Consider the following 23,977-nt stretch of genomic DNA (forward strand, 5'->3'; position numbering starts at 1 on the left):
ATATCAGAAGTTGGGAAGACCCCCCCCCCGTGCTCACTTGGATTACAACAGTAAAAATGGCCATTCTACCAAAAGCAAATTTACAGATTTGATGTGATCCCCCTCAAAATTTCAACACAGTTCTTTAAAGCCCGTGCAAGGACAATCCTCTATTTCATATTAAAAAGAAAAAACTAGGATAACTAAAACAATCCCGAACATAAAAGAACTGCTGGAAGTATCTCCGTCCCTGATTTTAATTTGTACTACAGACTCTAGTAATAAAAAAGATGAAATTAACATAAAAATTGATTTGTTGATCACTGGAAACAGTTGAAGATTCATACATAAATGCACATACCTCTGGACACCTGAATTTTTATAAAGAAGTCATAAATACATACTGGAAAAAGGTCATAATCTTCAGCAAATGGCGCTGATCTAACTGGGTGTCAGCACGTAGAAGAATTCAACCATAACTTGGATCTAATGAAATTTAGTGGCACACACAACAAAACTAGTGTGAGATCTGAGAAGGGACCAGTCAGGAGTAGGGGGTAGCTCGCCCAGTTAGGGGAAGGTGAGGAAGGGTGGAAGGGGAGTAACAAGAATGTGCTCTGTGCTTGTGTGAAATCATCCAAGAACTAACAGTGAAAACTGTTGCATGACATTTTGTTTGTGTTCTGAGAAGTAAAGCTTGCCCGGAGATCAGAGCACGGAGCTAATCACTAGTTAACCACAGAGGTCAGGCAATTGTGGCACACACCTTTAATACCAGCACTTAGAGGAAGAAGCTAGATGATCAGGAGTTCAAGGTCACTCTGGGATACAGGAGATTGAACCAGTCTAGAGTTAGAGCTGGGTTGAGGGGGTCACACTTTTGATCCCGGGACTTGAGATCTTATGGCTTTGATTCCAGCACATGGGAGGCTCACACCTTTAATCCCAGCACTAGGAAGGTGGAGACAGGAATATAAGGTTGGTAGAGACTGGATCCCCTATTCAGTCTGAGGATTCATAGAGACAGGATCTCCCCCATTCAGTCTGAGGGTTTATAGAGATAGGATCACCCCATTCGGTCTGAGGATTTGTAGAGATAGTATACCTCCATTCAGTCTGAGGATTCAATTTTGTAGAGGTAAGAAGGGATTGTGGCTGCTACTCTGCTTCTCTGATCTTTCAGCTTTTATTCTAATATCTGACTCTGAGTATTTATTGATTAAGACTAATTAGATTCATACTTTGAAACTTAAAACCATGTTTGAAATGACCACTGATTGCTGTGGGACAAGGTCTGTATTATATTTTAAATAAATGCTGATTGGCCAGTAGCCAGGCAAGAAGTATAGGTGGGACAACCAGGCAGGAAGCAGAGGCAGAGCAATGAGAACAGGAGAATTCTGGGAAGAAGAAAGCTGGTTCTGCAGTCCTGACCCAGCCATAGAAAAAGCAAGATATACTGCCTCGCTGAATAAGGTTCTGTGCTACATGGCTAGCAGAGATAAGAATAATGGGTTAATACAAGTTATAAGAGTAAATAAGAAGGGCTGGAGAGATGGCTCAGTGGTTAAGAGCATTGCCCACTCTTCCAAGGGTCCTGAGTTCAATTCCCAGCAACCACATGGTGGCTCACAACCATCTGTAATGAGGTCTGGTGCCCTCTTCTGGCCTGCAGGCCTACAAGCAGACAGAATACTGTATAATAAATAAATAAATAAATAAATAAATAAATTTCAAAAAGAGTAAATAAGAAGCCTGATCTAATGGGCCAATCAGTTTATAAATAGTGTAGACCTCTGTGTGATTTCTTTGGGACTTAATGATTGTGGGAAGCGGACAGGACAGAAACCCCAACAACAAATGGCACCCATGTGGACAACTGCATCCACATAAAGCCTGAGAAAGCTTGGGAAGTAATTCTAGACAAAAAATAATAGAGTTAAGCACAGATATTGATAGCAGTATTTTCTCAGGTGGGCTCTGCTTGCTAGAGGCAAATGCACCTCATTTAAGAGAGGCTTCCTGACTCAGCTTTAGCTATGAAACCTTGCAGCTCTTTTAAGAGGCCCTGCCACAAAACACATAAATGGTGTTGATGAACAGATGACTGCATGCTTTTTGGTTTTTAGCGATAGCAGGAAAAAAAAAAGCTGCACAGTTTTAAAATGCCAGCTTTCTGGGCCGTCCTGCCAGTGCAAACTCTGACTCTTTCAGGCAAGAGTTCTGGCTACAGAGCATTTGACTGTGGTTTGTGAACACACTGCTGCAGCTTGTTTGCTGGCAGGGACTTTGAAACGCCATAGAGTTGTGGCAATAAACATGGCTATAGCCGGTACCTCCGCCATGAGGCTGGAACCTCAGAAAGCTAAAGAAGGGCCTGGATCTAGCCGTCAAAGTGACGGCTTTAATCCTCTCTATATTGCTTAGCAAATTAAAGACTCATGTGGTCAGAAAAAGAGAGATATAGAGTAAAGAGAGATCAAAGATGAAGAAAACGTCTAAATGTTTTACAGTGTGTTAAAAATATATGCAGGCTCGGGAGAGAAAAGAAAAAGGTTAAATTCCTAAAAAAAAAAAAATGAGAATAGTTGGGTGTGGTGGCACCCACCTTTAATCCCAAGACTTGGAAGACAGAGGCAGGCCGACCTCTGTGAGTTCAAGGACAGCCTGGGTCTACAGTGAGTTCCAGAACAAACATATACAGGGAAACCCTGTCTCAAAAGCCAAAAATTAAAAATAAAAATAAAAGAAATAGAGGTTAAAATAAAGCCACGTAAAGATGAAAAATACACAGAGAGTCTGGATACTGTAGACAATACCAGAAGACTGCTCCCACAGAAGAGAAACAGGCATTGGGTTCTTTAGGTAGGTCTAATAGCGGTCAGTTGTGTTTGTGGCAGTTTAGGTAAGGCCCTGTTATTCTCTGAACATGTGTAGGGAAGACTGACTGTCATTCTCCAGCTGCCTCCCTCTGAACACAGGCAGTTACTATGGAAACCACCTAGGAAGGAAACTAACTTCTTTCAGATTCAGTTCCTGGGATTTTTGTTAAACAAGTTGTCATATAACCCAGACTAGCCTCACACTCACTAGTAACAAATGGCTTTGAACTGATCCCCTGCCTCTGTCTCTCAAAGGCTGAGGTTACAGATGTGCCACCACCATGACCCTGGTTTATGCCCTACTGGGGCTGGTACCCAGGCATATGTGAAAGTTAGGCAAGCACTCCACCAGCTAAGCTGCATCTCTAGCCTGCATTTACTTGGATTTTTAAGGCCCCTTTCTTCCGCTGAGCCCAGGCAGTGAAAGTATGCTTTGGGCTGCTATTTCCTGGCATGAGCTCCAATCCTCTGCGGGCCTGAGGAGGACAGTGGGTCTGTCCTGGAGCCTTTGTAGGAGATGGACAGGTTGTTTGTGATCAGTCATCATGTATCTTCGTCTCCTCTGTGTGGATGGTTCTCTCCTTTCTCACACTTTCCTTCCACACAGAAGGAAGAAATGAAGGCTGACGCCTCCTGTAAGTGGGATGCGGTCTGGGATAACACGCCTCTTGTGCCATTTCCTGGCATGTCAAGTGTCTCTGCTCCTCTCCCTCCCTTCCCCCCCCCATAGTCTATGCAGAGTATTTTGGTGACACATAACTTTGGTATGTGGTCTTGAAAAGCCAAGCTCAGCATTGCACACCCGGGTGGAAGGCTGGACTCAAAGTGTAAGAGATAGGACTGGTAGACACAAAAACCTGAGGGTCCATCTCCAGCTACAAATGAACAGAAAACAACCAATTAGCCAATTAGCTAATCTCATCAGATTGGGAATTTCAGAGCTCTTACGAATGAGAGGAGACAGAAACAACACCTACCTCGGGGATAAGAGTCTTTTGGGCTGAATGTGCTCATTAGCCTCGTTTGGGTTCTGGACCACTCATTTTGCCAAAAGAAGTTGCCATGCCATGTATTCCTTTGTATAATACCGATTGCTATTTTCCAACAATTACATCAAATAACCACAAGGGGGCATCTATAGTTGTATCTGATTAAAAACCTGGGAGATAATGTGCCTGATTTCCAGGAAGGGCGAAGCTCTAAAGGGTTCTGAACCCCACTGCCTAAACTTCAAAATAGAAATTGTTTCAAGCCTCTTGATGCACTCTGGTAATATCTGAAAAGATTTTTCTGCTTGAGTCTTCAGATAAACAGGGAGTCCTTAAAATCCCAGCCTCTGTACAAAACCTGGCTTTCCTTCACTGTGGGCTCAAAATACCTCAGGTTTCAAAGGTTCTCACCATGGACAAGAGCGCCCATCCCTGTGACTGATGCTTCCTTTTTCACTCTCCTCTTTCCGGATAGCAATATGGATACATGGCATAAGGTTAAGTTACATGTATGTATGTGCGTATGTATAAGAGTACCTCTGAGACCTATTTATTCGCATTTGGTGTGTCACACTTATCAAAATGATTCTGTCTTTCATGGATCCAAATCCCCCCAGACTTTTTCTTTGGAGACTGAGGTGGTGGCGGCAGGTCCCTGTGTCTGGAGAGGTGATGTTGACCACCCAAAGAGATGCTGAATGATGGTCTTTGGTTTGACGAGCAGAGCCCTATACTGCAATTCACCTCCACTGAGTCTTGCTGAGCTGAGTCCATCTCCTGAGGCCAGCCCAACTGTCACAGCTGGATTTGGGAGATAGGTGGGATGAGAGGACATTGGCTTCTGGGTCGTGGAGCCAAGGAACCAGGAAGGTTTTTAGACTCTTTATATGCTGCAAACAGTGCGGAGTTGCCCCTGTAGTCTTGTGGCAGATAAGGAACTTGGCATGAGCCCTGGATGGCTTGGTCATGAGTTTTACCCCAGATACCCCTAGCTTGTAGATAGGGATAGATCCTCAGAGGAACTACACCTCACAGTCTGAGGAGAGGAGCTTAGCACATCCATCCTCTCGGCATCTGCTTTAGCACATCATCCCTGCCAGACACAGACTCCCAGGCTGGGGCACTCAGTCACAGCCAAAGAGAAACAAGCTCATGCCTGTAGGTGAATGTTGTCTTCAGATGGCTCCATTCCTTGTGCAACCCCTTTAACCGGGATTCTCCTGTATAAACCACGTCTTTACCTTGTTGAAGAGTCTTTAATCGAAAGAGCCTGACTTCTTGAGAAATGTTCTCCTTAGGAGGACAACAATGGGGATTGCAATTTTCATCATCCCATCGTATTGTAATGGGTTTGTAAGCATGAAAGGAAAAGCATTGGCTCAGGACCAAGGTCTCAGCACAAAGGAGATTTATTTGCCTCAGATGGACAGAGGGCAGGGAATGAAAGAGAATGGGAAGGGAACGAAAGAAAGATGCAGGGATACATGTCCCAAAAGAACAAAGAACTGCCTCTGGATAGAGAAGAGACAGACGTGGTACATAGGCAAACGGCGGTTTATAGAGGGAAAGGGGAAGAACCCCTGTGTTAGGAGTAGGGTTTAATTTTAATTGGGCATGTTAATTAGGTGAGCCAAAGGGGCCTTCTGTTTGCTGGCCTTCAATACTTTGATAAGTGGACCTTGATAGTCAGCCTCAGGAGGAGGAAGTGGCCAAATAAGGGAACAGGCCTTGGTGGCTAACTTTAGGACTGTAATCTGATGGATCTTAGCAGGCAGAGGGAAGGTGAGAAGGGCAAGGCCTGCCAGGGCTATGCCTGCCAAGCTCGAGCTGACCAGAGTCTTTTCAACACTTTGTTTTTTCAGGAGAAAACCTTGTGAAAGGGTTCCGCATAGAGAAGCCAGTTCATTTCGGCCTACCGCCCTCGCTGCCCCAGGAGTGTGCACAAGATGGTGAGACAGAGATCGCCAAGTGTCTGTTTTGTTTAGGCAGAAGAGTCTCTGGTATGAGCTGCCTCTTTGACAAAAAAGAAATGGCGACTCAGCAATGTTCAACCAAAGCTATAAAGTGCAAAAGGTGGGATTCAAAATCTGTTGTCTAGAGGTGATCAATTCAACATGGTGGCGGTCACCTGCACCTGAGAGGCCCAAGACCCACAGAGGTTTCGAGGGGAGACCCAGCAGTGGAGGATGCGCTGTCAGAGCTCACAGTATCTCTGGAACAACTTTAAAAAAAAAAATGCAGGTCTTAGGGGAAGGTGCTTTTAAAAAGTGTTTCATGGAACTCGAAAAAAAAAAAGCTAGCAGAACAGAATAGTGCTCCTGATAGCCCTTCAGGCTACCAGGGGGCCCACCTCACCACACTGTCGCCCACTAGGCTGGTACCGCTGCTATGCTCGAAGGCCCGGCCTGAGCCATGGAGCCACCACTGCTGCTGCCACTAACAAGGCCTGCTCTGCTGCCGGCGGAGGGGGGACGGGGTCGAGAGAGCAACTGACTGCGTTGCTGCCCACAGGCTGCAAACACGATGGTCATGTCCAGGATACTGGCAGAGTGGCCTGTACTGAGGGCAGGGTGGTTTACAGCGGCCCGGAGCTCGAGCAGGTACTGTCCCCAAACATGATGCCCAATGACACAATCACCCTGACTCTAAGCAACAAAATATCCAGGATGAAGAATGGTTCATTCTCTAGATTAAGACTCCTCGAAAGACCTCCTTGGTCCTTGCTGCCACAGGAGGCCATATTGGTGTCCAGATCAGGGCTGCCGCGGAAGACCATGCTGATGTCCACAGTCCGTGCTGCCTCCAGAGGCCAGGTCGATGTCTGTGGTCCCGGCTACTTCAGGAGACCACGTGGAAGTCCATGAACCGTGCTGCCGGCAGCTGCTATGGGCAAGGACGCTTCTTTTGCAGTGCTATTGATGACTGCAGACTCCTAACAGAATGAGAGAATTTGAGGACTTGTGACACCCCCTCCCCAGAAAAAGAGAGAGAGAAACGGTTTGGAAAGGAAGCCATTGAAGAGAGTCCTTAGAAATTGTGGTGGGGATGCTGAGGATGAGCTCTTCACAGATGATGGCTTCTGGCTGGGGGTGGAGGCAGGAGGGGTTGGGAAAGACTTGGTTTTCTTTGGGAGGCTGGCCATTGGGAGTTTGACCACGCTCCAGTGAGTATATGAGTAATACGAATTGAACTTGGTGCAGTTTTCTCTTTTTTTCCTTTGGTGGGGAATGGGGAGGGTGGAGAATGAACCTAGGAGGAATGGGAATTGAGTGTGATCAGAGTGCATTGTATGAAATTCCCAAATAATTAATGAAAAAAATTGTCTTGGGAAAAATACAAAACAAAATCTGTTGTGAGTGTAAAAGTTGTTCGATGATGGCAAATGTTCCTCCGAGTACTAAGATTTTATTCTTATTTGTGTGTGTGTGTGTGTGTGCGCGCGCGCGCGCGCACGCACGCCACATTTTCCCTATCCATTCTTCAGTTGAGGGGTGTTTGGGTTGTTTTCAGGTTCTGGCCATGACAAACAATGCTGCTATGAACATGGTTGAGAACATGTCCCTATGGCACGATTGAGATTACTTTGATATATACCCAAAAGTGGTATTTCTGGGTCTTAAAGAAAGTTGTTTCCTAATTGTCTGAGAAATCACCAAACTGACATCCAAAGGGGCTGTACCAGTTTGCATTCCCACCAGCAAAACAGGAGTGTTCCCTTTATCACACACCCTCTCCAACACAAGTTGTCTTCAGTGTTTTTTTATCTTGGCCATTCTTACAGGTATAAGATGGAATCTCAGAGTTGTTTTGATTTGCATTTCTCTGATGACGAAGGATATTGAACATTTCCTTAAGTGTCTTTCAGCCATTCTAGAGTCCTCTGTTGAGAGTTTTCTGTTTAGGTCTGTACTCCATTTTTTTATTGGATTATTTGTTACCTTGATGACCAATTTCTTGAGTTCTTTGTGTATTTTGGAGATCAGCCATCTTTCTGATGTGGAGTTAGTGAAGATCTTTTCCCATTACATTACTGAAAGTGTTTATGAGTTGTAGAAGTTCCTTGGTAGAATTTTTGGGGTCGCTTATGTAAACTATCATATTATCAGCAAATAGTGAGAGTTTGACTTCTTTTCCGATTTGTATCTGCTTGATTTCCTTTTGGTGTTTGACTTTTGGTGTCTGACTTTTGGTGTCTGACTGCTCTAGCTAGGACCTCAAAAACTATATTGAGTAGATATGGAGAGAGTGGACAACTTTGTCTTGTTCCTGATTTCAGTGAAATCTCTGAGAGTTTCTCTCCATTTAGTTTGATGTTGGCTGTTGGCTTGCTGTATATTGCCTTTATTATGTTTAGGTATGTTCCTTATATCCCTGCTCTCTCCAAGACCTTTATCATGTTGTGTTTTGTCAAAACCTTTTTCAGCATCTAATGAGATGATCATGTGGTTTTTATTTTTCAGCTTGTTTATATGGTGGATTACATTGACAGATTTTGGTATGTTGAACCATCCCTGCATCTCTGGGAGGAAGCTGACTTGATCATGATGGATGATGGTTCTGATGTGTTCTTGGATTCAATTTGCCAGTATTTTATTGGGTATTTTTGCATCAATGTTCACGAGTGAGATTGATCAGTAATTCTCTTTCCTAGTAATGTCTTTCTGTGTTTTGGATATCAGGGTAATTGTAGCCTCCTAAAAGAGTTTGGCAATGTTCCTTCTGTTTCTATTGTGTGGAATAATTTGAGGAGTATTGGTATTAGTTCTTCTTTGAAAATCTTGTAGAATTCTGAGCTGAAAACATCTGGTCCTGGGCTATTTTGGTTGGGAGACTTTTGATGACTGTTTTAATTTCTTCAGTAGTTATAGTGAAAGACCCTCGAAGAGGACCTTCCCTCAGGAGGAGACCTCCCTGAACCCAAGGAACAGGCCGAGACCACACGGATGCAAATCGCAAGAGGTTTATTAGGTAGACACAGGTACCTGCGGGCGGCAAAGTCTTTCGGAGGACTTGTGTGCCTGCAGACTGGGAGGAGGTCTTTTTATAGGAAAGAGGGCAGCAAAAGCAAGTTTACAAAAGCAGAAGCGTGGTTATCGGAATGAGGCGGGGGAGCCATGAATGGTTTTTCCTCTCCCAGCATGGATGTTTGGCAGCAGACATCCTGTTCTTATCTTATAGATATCCTACTTTGCAGTCATCCTGCTTTGTAGATGTCCTATCTTATAGATATCCTGTTTTCCTCTCACGAGAGCAGGCTAGCTGCTGATCCTGAGAATCTTTCAAGCAAACAGGACGTTCTCCCGGGAGCATGCTAGCTGCGGGTTCTGAGGAGGGGGTCTGTAGGGTCTTTCAATAGGTCTGTTTAATTTGCTTATCTGGTCTTGATTTAATTTTGGTAAGTGATATTTATCCAGAAAGTTGTCCATTTCCTTTAAGTTTTCCAATTTTGTGAAGGACAGGTTTTCAGAATATGGCCTGAGATGATTCTCTGTATTTCCTCCGTGTCTGTTGTTATGTCCCCCTTTTCATTCCTGATTTTGTTAATTTGGATATTCTCTCTCTCTGCTTTTTGATAATTTTGGATAAATGTTTGTCTATTTTATTGATTTTCTCAAAGAACCAACTCTTTGTCTCATTGATTCTTTGTATTGTTCTCTTTGTTTCTAATTTGATTATTTCAGCTCTCAATTTGATTATTTCTTACCATCTAGTTCTCTTAGGTGAGTTTGCTTCTTTTTGTTCGAAAGTTTTCAAATGTTATGTTAATTAACTAGTATGGGATTTTTCCAGCTTCTTTGTGTAGGCATTTAGTGCTATGAACTTTCCTCTTAACACTGCATTCATGTTTCCTATAAATTTGGGTAAGTTGTGTGGTCATTTTCATTGAATTTTAGGAAGTCTTTCATTTCTCCCTTTATTTCTTCTTTGACCCATTGATGATCCAAGTGAATACTGGTTTAATTTCCAAGTGTTTGTGGAATTTCTGGAATTATTGCTGTTGACTTCTAGTTTTAAGCCATGGTGATCTGATAAGATACATGGGGTTATTCCTATTTTTTTGTATTTGTTGAGGTTTGTTTTGTTACCGAGTATGTAGTCAATTTTTGAGAAGGTTCCATGAGGTGCTGAGAAGAAGGTATATTCTTTTATGTTTGGATGGAATATTCTATAGATGTCTGTTAAGTCCATTTGAGTCATAACATCTGTTAGTTCCCTTCTCTGCTCATTTTATGTCTGACTGACCTGTCCAGTGCTGAGAGAAGTCTCCCACTCTTAGTGTGTGGGGTTTAATGTATGATTTAAGCTTTAGAAGTGTTTCTTTTACATATGAGGGTGTTCTTGTATTTGGGGCATAGATGTTCAGTATTGAGATTTCCTCTTGATGGATTTTTCCTGTGACCTATATGAAATGTCCTTATTTGTCTGTTTTGATTGATTTTAGCTTGAAGTCTATTTTGTTAGATATTAGAATAGCTACATGTGGTTGATTCTTAGGCTCATTTGATTGGAATATTTTTCCCAACCCTTTATTCTGAGACGACATCTGTCTTTGAGGTTGAGGTGTATTTCTTGTATGTAGAAGAAGGATGGATTCTGTATTCTTATCCAATCTGTTCACCTGTGCCTTTTTATAGGTGAGTTGAGTCCATTTATATTAAGGGATAATAATGGCCAGTGATTGTTATCTCCTGTTAATTTAGTTTTCAATGTTGGTGATGTTAATTTGTGCGCTTTCCCTTTTTTGGGATTTACTACTACGAGACCATCAATTGTCTGTGTTTTGTCTATGTAACCAGCTTCCTTGGGTTGGAGTTTTTTTTTTTTTCTACTATTTTGTGTAGCCCTGGGTTTGTGGATAAATATTGGTTAAATCCGATTTTGTCATGAAATATTTTGGTTTGTCCTTCTATGGTGATTGACAGTTTTGCTGGGTGTAGTAGTCTGGGCTGGCATCCGTGCTCTCTTAATGTCTGCATAACACTTGACCATGACCTTCTGGCTTTCATTGTCACCAATGAAAAGTTAGGTGTAATTCTGATACATATAAAGGTCTGCCTTTATAAGTTACTTGGCCTTTTTACTTTGCAGCTCTTAATATTCTTTCTTTACTCTGTATGTTTAGTGTTTTGATTATTATGTTGTGAGGGAACTTTTTTTTGATCCAGTTTATTGGGTGTTCTGTAAGCTTTTTGTAACTTCATAGGCATATCTTTCTTTAGGTTGGAAAAGTTTTCTTCTATGATTTTGTTAAATATATTTTCTGTGCTTTTGAGTTGAATTTCTCCTTCTTCTATACCTATTATTCTTAAGTTTGCCTTTTTGTGGTGTCCTATATTTTTTGGATATTTGGGGTTAAGCTTTGTTAGATCTAATGTTTTCTTTGACTGATGAGTCTATTTCCTATATTGTATCTTCAGCACTTGAGATTCTCTCTGCCATCTCTTGTATTCTGCTGTTCATGCTTGCATTTGTGGTTCGTGATCATTTTCTCATGATTTCTGTTTCTATGATTCCCTATGTTTATGTTTTCTTTATTGTCTCTATTTCAGTTTTTAAGTCTTGAATAGTTTCTTTTATATGTTTGATTGCTTTTTCTTGGCTTTCTTTAAAGGATTTGGTGACACCTTCCAATTTTTTGTTTGTCTTTTCCTCCATTTCTTTTTTTGGATTTTATTTTTATTACTTTATAAATAATACCAATACTTCCTCCCCTCCTCCCACTTTCTCCAGGCTCCCCCACTCACCCTCTGCCCTTCCCCCTCCAGTCCTAAGAGAGGGCAGAGTATCCCGCCTTGTGGGAAGTCCAAGGCCCTTCCCCTTTTATCCAGGCTTAGGAAGATATGCATTTGAATAGTATAGGATCCCAAAAAGCCATTACATACAGTAGAGACAAATCCCAGTGCCATTATCATTGGCTTTTCAGTCTGCCCCAATTGTCAGCCACATTCAGAGGGTCCAGTTTGATCCCATGCTCATTCAGTCCCAGTCCAGCTGGATTTGATGAGCTCTCATTAGCTCAGGCATACTGTCTCAGTGGGTGGACCAACCCCTCGTGGTCTTGACTTCTTTGAGAGAATTTCTCATTTCCTCTTTAAGAGTTTCAAACATTCTCTTGAAGTTATTTTTTAGGTCATTTTCTTCTGCTTCAACTATATTTAGTTGTTCAAGTCTTGCTGTTGTAGTGTCTTTAGGTTTTACTGGTGTTATGTTGCTCTTTGTGATATTGCGTGTGTTCTTGCCTTTTCTACTCATCTTTTCCTCTAATAAGTGTGGTTGGGGCTGTCTGTGATTCTGTTGATTAATCTTCTAGGTGCCAGTGAATGCAAGGCTCAGATGGTTGTTCCTGGTGGTACAGTCAGTGCCACGGTTCTAGTAACCCCTTTGATCACTCCATGTTTCTGGAAGTCGCTCAGCACTCCCAGGCTATGCTCCACTCCCTTGGAATTTTGCTGTCTCAGGCCTGGGTTAGCCTAGGTTACTGGCTCAGACAAGTTTCTGTAAATCCTGGTCTGAATCTACTTCCACAGTGGTCCCTGGCTTGGAGTTGGTCCTACAAAGTTCTCTGGCTCAGATCAACTCCTTTGGAGCTCCCAGGCTCGTGTGCATCCAGACCTACAGAGGACCTGGCTCAGGCTAACTCCCTCAGAGGTTCCAGACTCATGCTCGGACCCGCAGAGGTTTCTTATTCCTGCCTATTCCTTTTGATGTCCCAGACCAACACACAGAGCCACAGAGGTACTGGCTCAGGCCTACTCCCTTTGAGGTCCCAGACTCATGCCTGGACCCACAGAAATCTTGGGTTCCTGCCTAATCCCTCAGAGGTCCCAGATTCACTCCCAAACCCACAGAGGTCCTGGCTTAGATCTACTCCCTTGAAGGTCCCAGATTCACGTTCAGACCCTCAGCTGGCTCTGGCTCACTCACTCAGTGGTTGCTCCCCTGTACCTGTTCCTGTGGAGTTCTCTGTCTCAGGTCTACTCTGGCCTAGGTCGCTGGCTCAGTCCTGGTCTGCAAATGTCCCTGGACTGGTTCCACTCCCACTCCATGGACCTTGCTTTCCCAGGTCCACTCCAGCCTAGGTAGATTGTTCCGGGTTATCAGATTTCTAAGAGAATCAAAAAACAAATACACTAGCCATTTTCAAAAAAAAATTGAGAGCTGTTTCTCCTACCCCAAATCACCTGCATTTTGGAGCCACAGCATTCATGTGCTCTGCAGAGTCTTGAAAGCTGGGTTTTCTGCATTCTGATGGAGTCTGGAGTGTGGAGGTAGAGCTGTGTGCACCTTCCTGGGCTTCTGGGGTCTGAGAACCAAGGGCAGATCTGGGCTTTAATAAAGCTCTTGGATGTGATTGAATCAGACCCATCTCCCTGGATGAGGAGGGTGGATCAGGAGAGTTGGAATCCATGGGCACAATTATTCCACATCTCTAAGAGAGGAAAGAATGAGAATCCTTCTACCCATAGTTTGCCCCTGCGTGGGCAAGAGGAACTTGCCCTTCTTCAGGCTGGACTAATTTGGTGAGACATATCCACTTGGCTTTGTACTTGTTCAGAACAGAAATAACTTGGTGATTTCACAGGAATAGAAAAAGGAGAGTGTGGGGGTTATGCTTATAAGTTTTCTGTTTCTTTCCTCTGGCACTAGCTCTGATGGTCTCATCCATCTCTGTCTATTCCTTTACCCTCAAAATCAAGAGTTCTTGACATGTTTGCTGTACCTCCAAATTCCTGTACGTGCCAACTTCAGCATTGTGCCATGCCCTTTTGAATCTTCACTTGGGCTCATCACCAGCGACAATCCTGCAACAAGAGCCCTTCATGGCCAGTGGCACACCTGCCCCACGACTCTGTCCCAGGAAACCGTAGACTCTCTCAGTAGTCTCAACCTCAGAGAGAGCCATCAAGACCCTCATCAATGACAACAGAATCTTAAGTTATCTTCTCTCTGAGAACTGTCGAATAAACCTTGTAACTGGTGACCCTGTCTCGCATCATAATGAAATGCAATATTACATATATGACAATGATCTTGTTTTTTATGCCCTGTTCAGAGCGGAGCAGAATTCCCATGGGCTTGAACAAAGCATGGCACATCCAGTTGAGGGAGGACTGACCTCCTCCCCCTACAAAAAGCTGTTTTAAAAAATGAGAAAGAGAGAAAAGTTTTAGCTATATCAGCATGAGAACTGTCTTTAACCTGTACTGAAATCCTCAGTGTAGAAAAGGAAGTTACCATAGTCTGTAAACAGAGTTGACTCGTGCTTTTGATCGACAGTAAAACCTTGGGGACCCATGAGGCTGGTCCTGGGATAAAAGCATGAGCAAACTGTAGTGTCACTTCAATAGTATTTTAATAAATAAAGCTTGCCTGAAGATCTGAGAGTGAAATAGCCACATTGGTCAGCCTTACAGTCCATGTAATGGTAACACACACCTTTAATCCCAGTCGTCACACTAGTTTGCCATAAATACTGAACGGTACATGCCTTTAATCCCAGTGGTGCGCACCTATAATCCCAGCCTTAGAGAGGATTATAAGACGGGAGGAAACAGCTCTCAAACATAGTCTCATTCTAAGATTGTTGGAAGAAGGTTTGCAATTTTTAGGTTGAGCCATGGTAACAGGCAGTAGCTGGCTGCTTTGCTTTTCAGGTCTTCAGGTTTAATCCCAATTTCTCCCCTTGAGATTTCGTGCTTCAGCAAAGTTTATTCTGCACATAATAGTGTATATACTACTTATTACTATTTCTATCAGATAACAAAAGACAGTTGTAACATGAGGGCCAGCTCCTTGGAGTTTCTGCCCTGCCCAGTTCCCCACAGCTGGTAGACCCAAAGAAAATCACACAGAGAGTCTGCATTAGATATAAACTGATTGACCCATTAGCTCAGGCTACTTATTAGCTCTTGTAGCTTATATTAGCCCATTATTCTTATCTATGTTAGCCACATAGCTCAGTACCTTTCTCAGCCAGCAGGTTACATCTTGCTTATTGGTAGTCTGGGCAGGACTGGGAGGAATGGGCTTCCTCCTTCCTAGCATTCGCCTGTTCTCATCGCCCTGCCTCTACTTCCTGTCTGGTTGACCCACCTATACTTCCTGCCTGGCCAATCAGCATTTATTTAAAACATGATTGACATAATACAGACAATTCTCCCGTACCAGACAGTAGCCTTCATAGGATTTTACAAGTTTTTCCCTGTTAACTTTGACACTTAAACTTTCCAATTGAAGATACTTTAGCTCAAAGTAAAACTTGAACCATAAATTCAGTTGCAGAAAGACTGAGAAATTTACAAAATAATGAATACAGTCCAAAGAAAGACAGGAAAATTTCCTGATCCTTTCAGAGTTTACAATTATGGAATATCACAGGTTTCCTTTCTGTATGCCTCAGTTTTTCCAATTAGCAAAACTTTAACACAGTTAACCAAGTAAAAAAAAAAGCCTAGATGTACAACTCTTTACTTGTGGACCCTGCTCAAGTGACAAGGACAAGACAAGAGAGCTTTACTTCAATGGCCTTTATTGATTACCACAATTTCTTCTCCTATGAGGTAGAGAAAAAAGCCCACACACAATGCTACATGGTCCTGAGGTGTTCAGAGAAGAAACAAGGAACCTGCACTTGTCTTCACTGAGGATCTTGGTGTTTTTCAGCCATTGATTTGACTGTTGCTGGAGGCCGGGGTCTGCTGGGATGCAGGCAGGAAGTGGGTGTGGAACTGAGAACAGTTAAGCTCTAATTCCTGGTCTCCCTTCTGGAAAACAGGGATTCCCACTGGGACATCATAGACAATGGGATCCTCTGAACAGAGATGCCATAATCCTCAGGGTCGTTGCTGGAATGTTGGTGGTTCATGGAAGTCAGCGGCATATCACATACATTACAGTAGACAGGAACTGAGAAAAAGAAAGTGGAGAGAATTCAAAAGCATGTCATTCTCACTCTCCCTGAATTATGCTATCTATGGTCTGTGCGGTGTGTCTTGGTCCTCCCTGAACATATCCAGTTTCCATTCCCCTGGGGTAAGAGAGGAAGACAAACAGAGACGACAGACACTTGTGTCTGCTATATGTAATAGTGGCCTGTTGTGTACTGCCCTATGGTCAAGATGGAGAAGCCAACAGATGATGGTCTCTAGACAACTTGACAGAGGAATAGAGAAGAGACTAACCTGGGGAGTGGCCCAGGATCCTGTACAGGGCCTCGGAATAAGGAGAAAACAAGGGTACGGTCCCTGTTCTCCCATGACAGAGTGTCCTGTGCAGATTCTGCAGGGTATCTAGCAGGATGACACAGCTTTCCCAGCTCTTCTTCAGGCCCCTCCTCTCATTGATTCGCTGGCGAATCGCCCAGCTCTTCTCCAAGATCTTCCTGCCTGGGTTTCCCACTCTCCGTTCAACTCCTTCCCACTCCTCCAGGAAGATCCTGATTTCAGAGTCAGCCCATGGATGACAGGAAGTACCTGCAATGGAAGAAGAGATGTGATGAGTGCTTTTGATGCCTTAAACGTAAACATCTCAACTTTTCTAAAGACCCATCCTGCACACTGAGAGAAGCAATATGTGGCTCATTCAGTTCTCAAGAGATTAGAAATGCTTGCTCACAAGCCCAAGATTACCAACTACCCTGCTCTTAATACCGAGGAGTACAATGGATTGCAAGAGGGTGGGTGCCTTTAGTTGTAGAAAATATGTTACAGAATGGAAAGGCCTCACATGGGCTGAGTACTGGCTGGGAAATTGTCCCTACATAGACTCAACACACCTCCCTCACCCCCCAGGGAGACTCTCACATAACTCTGACACTTTGGGTCTCGTACAAGAAGGCAGAAACCTGGAACCACTGAGGACAAGTCAGTCCTTGACATAGCTGTCCACAGCTGAGTTCTTGCCTAAGCCTGTGTGTCTCCATGAAAGACATAGGGTGGAAGTGTTGGGTTTTAACTGGGGGTTGCCTCTGAATACCCGAGGGTCCTTGTCCTTCCTGTTTTCCACTCTGTCCCACATCAGATTCTTCAGTGGTCCATAATCTTTCGACTCCGTCTGGCTCCCTCTACTCAGAAAGAAAATACAAAGAAAATATTAAAACTGTTTCCATGCAACAGAACCTCCGTTCTCTCCCAGCTGAAGGGAACGTTCAAAGACAGAAGCACCTCTCCTCTGAGAGACCCCACCCACTCTGTCCAGTTTACTCTCTTCCCACACTCCCTTCCATCATCCTAGTGCTAGAAATCACTATGAAGACCTCCTCATGAGTCCCTGCTTTGCTTCTAACATAGTAAGGTTTAGACAAGATCGAGGAACAAGTAACTGGCCATAAAGAATCAGAAAGCAAGGTCGTTTGGGCTGATTCTATAATCCCCGCTCTTCCATAACAAGTAAAAGCTGGTTCAGAAGTTCAGGGTCATTCTTGGATGTATAGTGGGGTTTGGGTTAGCCTTGGAGCATTGAGATGATGCCTTATCCAAGGGAAATCCAGAAAGCCCATGAAGACGGAGAATGCACAAGTCTGTACCTCTGCAAAATGTGGCATGGGATTCTGTTCAAGGTAGTTACCCAGGTTTTCCCTACTTCCCTGGTTTTAAAATACACACAGTCCAGCACCTTCCAAGAGGCTTGCTAGGAAGACCAAATGATGTCATATACGCATGGAAAGAGTCACATGCCGGAGGCTCACTTTCGGGCTATAAAATTTCTAAGAGGAGTTGAAATATACCGGCCATCCTCCAGAAAACACAAGAGTGGATTCCCCGAACACCCAAATCACCTGCATCTTCCCTGAAGAGGTTTGCTGCGCTCCACAGACGCTGGAAGCTGGGTCTCTGTGTCCTGGTGCTGCAGAGTCTGTAGAGTGGAGGTAGAGCTGTGTGCACCTCCCTGGGCTTCTGGAGTCTGAGCACCAGGTGGAGATCTGGGCCTTTATAAAGCTCTTGGGTGGGATTGAATCAGACCCACCTCCCTAGGTGTGGAGGTTGGAGCAGAAAACCTTAACCAGGAACCTTTAATCCCCTCTCAAATGGCTGAGGCTGGAGGATTTGCCAGATTTATGGAAATCTTAAGCTACTCAGCAAGACACAGGCTCAACAGCAATTATGCAAGACACTGTGCAAAAACAAGGTCCAACATTCAAATATTTTTTCAGACAGAATATCTTTACATAATCCTTGCCACTCTGGAACTCACTGTTTAGATTTAACAGGTCCTCATTTGTCTCCCTGTCCTCAGTTATGGAATTAAAGTTTTGGGCCACCATGGCTTGTTGGTTTAGGACTTTAATACTTTTCCTTTTCCTAATATCCTCTATTCATATTGTATTTGATGAAAAAACTGAGACTTACAGACTGTTTTTAATCAGTTATTATGAAACTGAGAATCATCCGTATGTTTGTAGCTAACCAACAATGACTGAAGGATTAGGACCTGGCAGGGGTGAGGACATAGGCATACTGTCTGTGAAAATACTGAAAGAGGTGGTGTCTCTGAAACACTTCACAACTGGGGTTTTAAACTGACAAGGAAGAAGTTACTTGACACCAAGTCAAAAGATGGTATTTATATACATGGCCATGAGAATGGAGCTGAGGATTTAAATGTTGCCTTGGAAAGTTTCGAGATATCACTGCCCAGTGTATCCTCCCCCAGGCTGGTAAAGGAGAGAATGAAGATAAGAGACTGAGAGCTGTCTCATCCCATTTTATAATTCTATTTATGGTTGCTATAGCAAGCTAGAGTGGCTCCTGGGATTAAAGGTGTGTGACACCACTGTCTGGTTTGTAAGACTGGGCAGTGTGACTGTCTTACTTTTCTGATCCTTTATTAATTAAAATACAAATTTAATGCAACTACAAGTGTCCTTTGATAAAATCCAACACCCTTTCATGACAAAAGTCTTGTAGACTCAGGGATACAACAGACACAGGTAAGCAAAATAAAGGCAATTTACAGAAAAGTCTATTGTACAAGAGTACATTGGGGAGAGAACCTCTAAGCTTTTCACTAAAATGAGAAACAAGACAAGGTTGTCCACATTCTCCATATCTATTCAATATTGTACTGGAAGTTTTGACTAGAGCAGAGGAGATCAAGTGGATATAAATGGGAAAAAAACAATGCAAAGAGTCATTATTTCCAGATGATATTTAGTACACATAGGTGACCCTAAAAATTCTATCTGTGAACTCCTACAGCTCATAAGCACTTTCAGGAAAGAAGCTGGATACAAGATTAATTCAAAAAATCATTACTCCTCCTACATACAAAGGACAAACAGACCAAGAAAGAAATCATAGAAAGAATACTTTTCACAATAGCCTCATATAATATAAATATCTTGGGGGTAAATCTAACCAAGCAAGTGAAAGATATTTATTACAAATGTTAAAATCTTTGAAGAAAGATATTGATAAAAATATCAAATATTGGTAAGACCTCCCATTCTCGTTAGGGTTAAGACAGTATACATGATCATCCTATCAAAAGAAAATTTACAGATTCAGTTTGATCTCCATTAAATTTCAACACAATTCTTTACAGACCATGCAAGGACAATTCTCTATTTCAATGAAACAATGAAAACCCAGGATAGCTAAAATAATCCTGAAAGTATCTCCATTCCAGATTTCAGGTTCTACTACAGACTATAGCAACAAAATCTATTTGGTTTCAGCATAAAAACTGATTTGTTGACCAAAGGAATCAAATTAAAGATCCAGACATGGACCCCATACACCCATGGACACCTGATTGTTTATATAAAGATGAAATACACACTGGTAAAGAGGCATAGTCTTCAACAGATGGTGCTGTTCTAACTGGTTAGTACTCAGAAGAATGCAAATGGGCCTTATCTACCACCCTGCACAAAACTCAAGTCTATGTGGATCAAAGACTTCAACAAAACCCAGATACTGTAAACCTGACAGAAGAGGAAGTGGGCAATATGCTCAAACACATTAGCACAGAAGACAGCTTTCTGAATGGAAGACCCAGAGGACAGAAACTAATATCAACAATTACTATACAAGACCTTATGCAGCTGAAAACTTACATAAGGCAAAAGAGACTGTCACTTGGACAAAGCAGTGGCCTACAAAGCGGGAAATGATTTTTAACAACTCCACATCTGATAGAGGACTAATATCCAAAATATATAATGAATTCAAGAAATTAGATAACAAAAAAGCAAATAATCTATTAGAAATGAGGTACAGATCTAAACAGAGAATTCTCAATGTATGAATCTCAAATAGCAGTTCAAACCTTAAGAAATGTTCAAAATCCTCAGCCATCAGAGAAAAGGAAATCAAACTTCCATTGAGATTCCATCTAAATCTGTCAGATTGGCTAAGATCAACAACATAAGTGATGCTCATACTAGAAAGTATGCGGAGCAGCGGGAATACTCCTGCATTGTCGGTGGGAGTGCAACCTTCCAAGGCTGCTATAGAAATCAAATGGCAGTTCCTGAGAAAACTGATTATCAACTGACCTCAAGGGCAGCTATCCCACTTTTGGGCATATCCCTAAAGGACACTATCCACTACAAGTTCACTATGTTCTGTGCAGCTTTATTCGTAATAGCCAGAACCTGAAAATAATCTAGCTATCCTGAACCAAAGAAAAGATAGAGAAAATGTGGTCCATTTACACAACAGAGTATTCCTCACCTGTTAAAATAATGATATGAAATTTGCAGGAAAATGAACTGTATAGAACTAGAAAAATTTTTCCTAAGTGGGGTAACCCAGGGTCAGAAAGACTATTATGGAATGTATTAATTTATAAGTGGGAATTAGCCATTAAGTGTATAACAGAAAATCTACAGTTCATAGACTCAGAAAAGTTAGATAAAGAGGAGGGGGATGCTTAGATCTCCCAGGGAATGTCCCTGTTCTGATAGTGGCCACCATAATAGGCAAAAAGTCTCCCTGGAAAGCAAGTTCTTGAGAGGAGCAAGGAGAATTCATATCGGCTATATAAATTCAATTGAGGTGTGACTGTTTGGCTGCATTGTGGAAAATATAATATAATTTGAAAGATTTCCATTACACCAAAATTGCCTTCCTTGGGGTGCCCAGTTTAGCTTTGAAATTGAGGCATTTTGGGGATGTTGATGATTTGAGATGTCTTTGTTAAATGGTGAAAAGGATCATTTATATCAAATTCTGGTGATGTGAAATGTCTTTCTGTCTATGTGTTGTTTTTATTGGTTACTGAATAAAGAAACTGGCTTGGCCTATAGCAAAGTAGAACTTAGTTAGGTGGGAAAGCTAGGCTGAATGCTAGGAGAAAGAGGACAGAGTCAGAGAGAAGCCATGGAGACTCAACCAGAGACAAATGCGCTGAAATTTTGCTGGTAGGCTACGACCTCATGATGATGCACAGATTAATGGTGATGGGTTAAATTAAGATGTAAGAGTTAGCAAATAAGAAGTTAGAGCTAACAGGCCAAGCAGTGATTTAGTTAATACAGTTTCTGATTGATTATTTCAGGAGTCTGAGCAGCCAGGAACCAACAAGCGGCCTCCTACAAAGTTCTGGGTTTGGTGTGTGAGAGAATCCATCTCCTGTTGCCATGAAGAGTTTGGATGGCAACTGGGAGATCAAGGGAGGAGGGACAGAAGTGGATGATCATCTTTGCCTACAATGGGTGCAATAATGGCCTGCAGTAAAGGGGATGCATGGATTCCCTACCTAGTGTGCTCTGCTCTGTGCTCATGAAAGGCAGGCCAGCTGGTGCTGCTCTCTAGAGGACATGACGGGAGTACAGAAGAGACTTACCTGGGCAGCGGCCCAGGATCCTACACAGGGCCTCAGAATGAGGAGTAAACAAGGGGACAGTCTCTGATCTCTCATTACAGAGTGTCCTGTGCAGATTCTGCAGGTGCTATGCCTGCATGTCCTCGTCCATCCCAACAAATCCTACTGTTGATGTTATGACTCATGATCCTGAGTCCTGATGTTTCAGGTTGATTCTCAAGGCATAGCTATTTATTTACTCATCTGTTTTTTATTCCCCTATTCCCCCCTTTTAACATACGCTGTCTTTCACCATGCGAACAGGGCCCACTGAATCAACTAAGCAGGGCCTGCGTGGGCTCACAAAGACTGAAGTGGCAACACTGGGCCTGCAGTGGTCTGCACTAGTTCCTCCTTGTTTACATTGTGGGGACAGGGACTCCTAATTGTGAGAGCAGGTGTGCCTCTGACTCGTCTGATGACCAAGCTCTCAGCCCTCTTGGTGATTACTCAACTGGCATCTAATTCTTCAATTAAGGGGTACTGAGATCTCAGATCTGGCATGTTCCTTGGTAACCTTTTCACCTGAGGTGCTCAGTCAGTCAGAATACTGAAGCATCTGTAGACCGGGAATTAGGAATTCCTTGGTTTGCAGATGATGCCAGGGGTTGATTCCCTAATCCATTCACAGGTAAGTGTCTAATAGATTCCTACTGTATGAAAACGGTTTTAATGCTTTGTTTGCTTCAGTAAACAGCAGCAGGTTAAGCTGGAAACTGAGAAATACCCGCCTCTCTCTCCTCCCTACTTACTTGTTCAGTCCTGATACCATGGTCCCTAGGGGGCCATGCACACAAGTCAAGTGTTTTACCAAATGAAAGAATGACAATAAATTTTAATGCTGAGAAAATGCACCAAGTAGAATTGGGGAAGCCATATGTCGAACTTTAGTTGTTTTGTTTTGGGGTGTAGGGTGTCATGTAGTCCTGGCTGCCTTGGAACTTCCTATGTAGTCTAGGAAGACCTTCACATGACCCCCACTGTTTACTTCTCAAATGCTGGTTTGACAGCTCTGTGCTACCAACCTTGGTGACTGAGAATTGTTTTCAGTTTGTTTTTTTAACTTAGCCAGCACCACCTATCTTGTTCGATTAAAAATAATTGGCAGGAGGGACACAGGAGATGGCTCAATGAGCGAAGCTGCTTCCTACCAAGACTAACAGTCTCAGGACCCACGTTGTAGGAGGAAAGAACTGACTTCTCTAAGTTTTCCTCTGGCCTCCAAACTTGTGCCATGGCATAGGCTCACCAATCGCCTCCACCCCCATAAGTCTCTAAATAAATTCAATTAAATTTTACTTGGTATTTTAATTAGACTAATGGAGGCACATAGTGACTTAGAGTGACGTGCGGTGACTTTAAGAGATTAGCTTCATTCCATCGCTGGACTCTGAAAGTAATAAAGACCCCAGTTTAATTCCTAGTTTTCCATTCTGACAGGAGGGGTGAATAATCTAAGAATCCATTACTGAGTCTGCCAAGGAACTCTTCCTTCTCTGTAAACTTTTGGGCATGACCTAATGAAAGTTTTGGTAAATGGTTTGTCTCCTGCAGCTTCTGGAGTCAATATCCCGAGAAGTCCTGAAGGCTGACCAAGTCCCTCTGGCACGTGTTTCCAAGAGGACCCTGCATCTGTGGCCTGGCTCCGACTCTGAGCCCCATTCAGTGATGGGTCAGACCTGATGACTCACACCAGTGATCGCAACGATTAGGACGCTGAGACAGGAGGAATCCCGGGGAAAACTAGGGTGATGTCTATCTTGGGGCAGTGTGGGATGCCTGGGAGACCCATTGTGACCCATGGTGTGGCCTCATCTTTGCTGGATGTGAAAGCGTTCATTGTTTCATCGTGAGAGCTTCAGTTACATATCACCCTGAAAGGGTTTGGGTTTTGTTTTTTTTTTTCCAGACATACCCTTTTGATCTTGCCAAAAGATGGACTCAGGACATTTTCCTCTAAATGACTAAGAAAAGTAAGTCTTTTTTTTCTTTGATGCATGAATTGAAGGAGCCAGCGTGACAACATAGACACAAGCTAGAGCTAGCAAGGCCAAGGTTTAAATGGCATTTCCAGAAGTTAAATCTGTAATTAGGAGCTAATAACCGCCTTAGGGTTGTCCAGATTACTGTAAGAGACCATGGATGGGCAAAGAGGATTTGTTTAATCTGGGCACGGCAGCTCATGATCCTGGCTCTTGGGAGTAGAAAACAGGACCAGAAGTTCAACCCTACTGGGTTAGGCATTATTGATGATATTGGTGGATACTCAGACAGCTTTGATTTTTAAGTTTTGATTTCATGTAGCCCAGGCTACCCTTG

This window comes from Chionomys nivalis, chromosome 7 (assembly GCF_950005125.1).
Source record: "Chionomys nivalis chromosome 7, mChiNiv1.1, whole genome shotgun sequence".
In the NCBI taxonomy this organism is placed as follows: Eukaryota; Metazoa; Chordata; class Mammalia; order Rodentia; family Cricetidae; genus Chionomys; species Chionomys nivalis.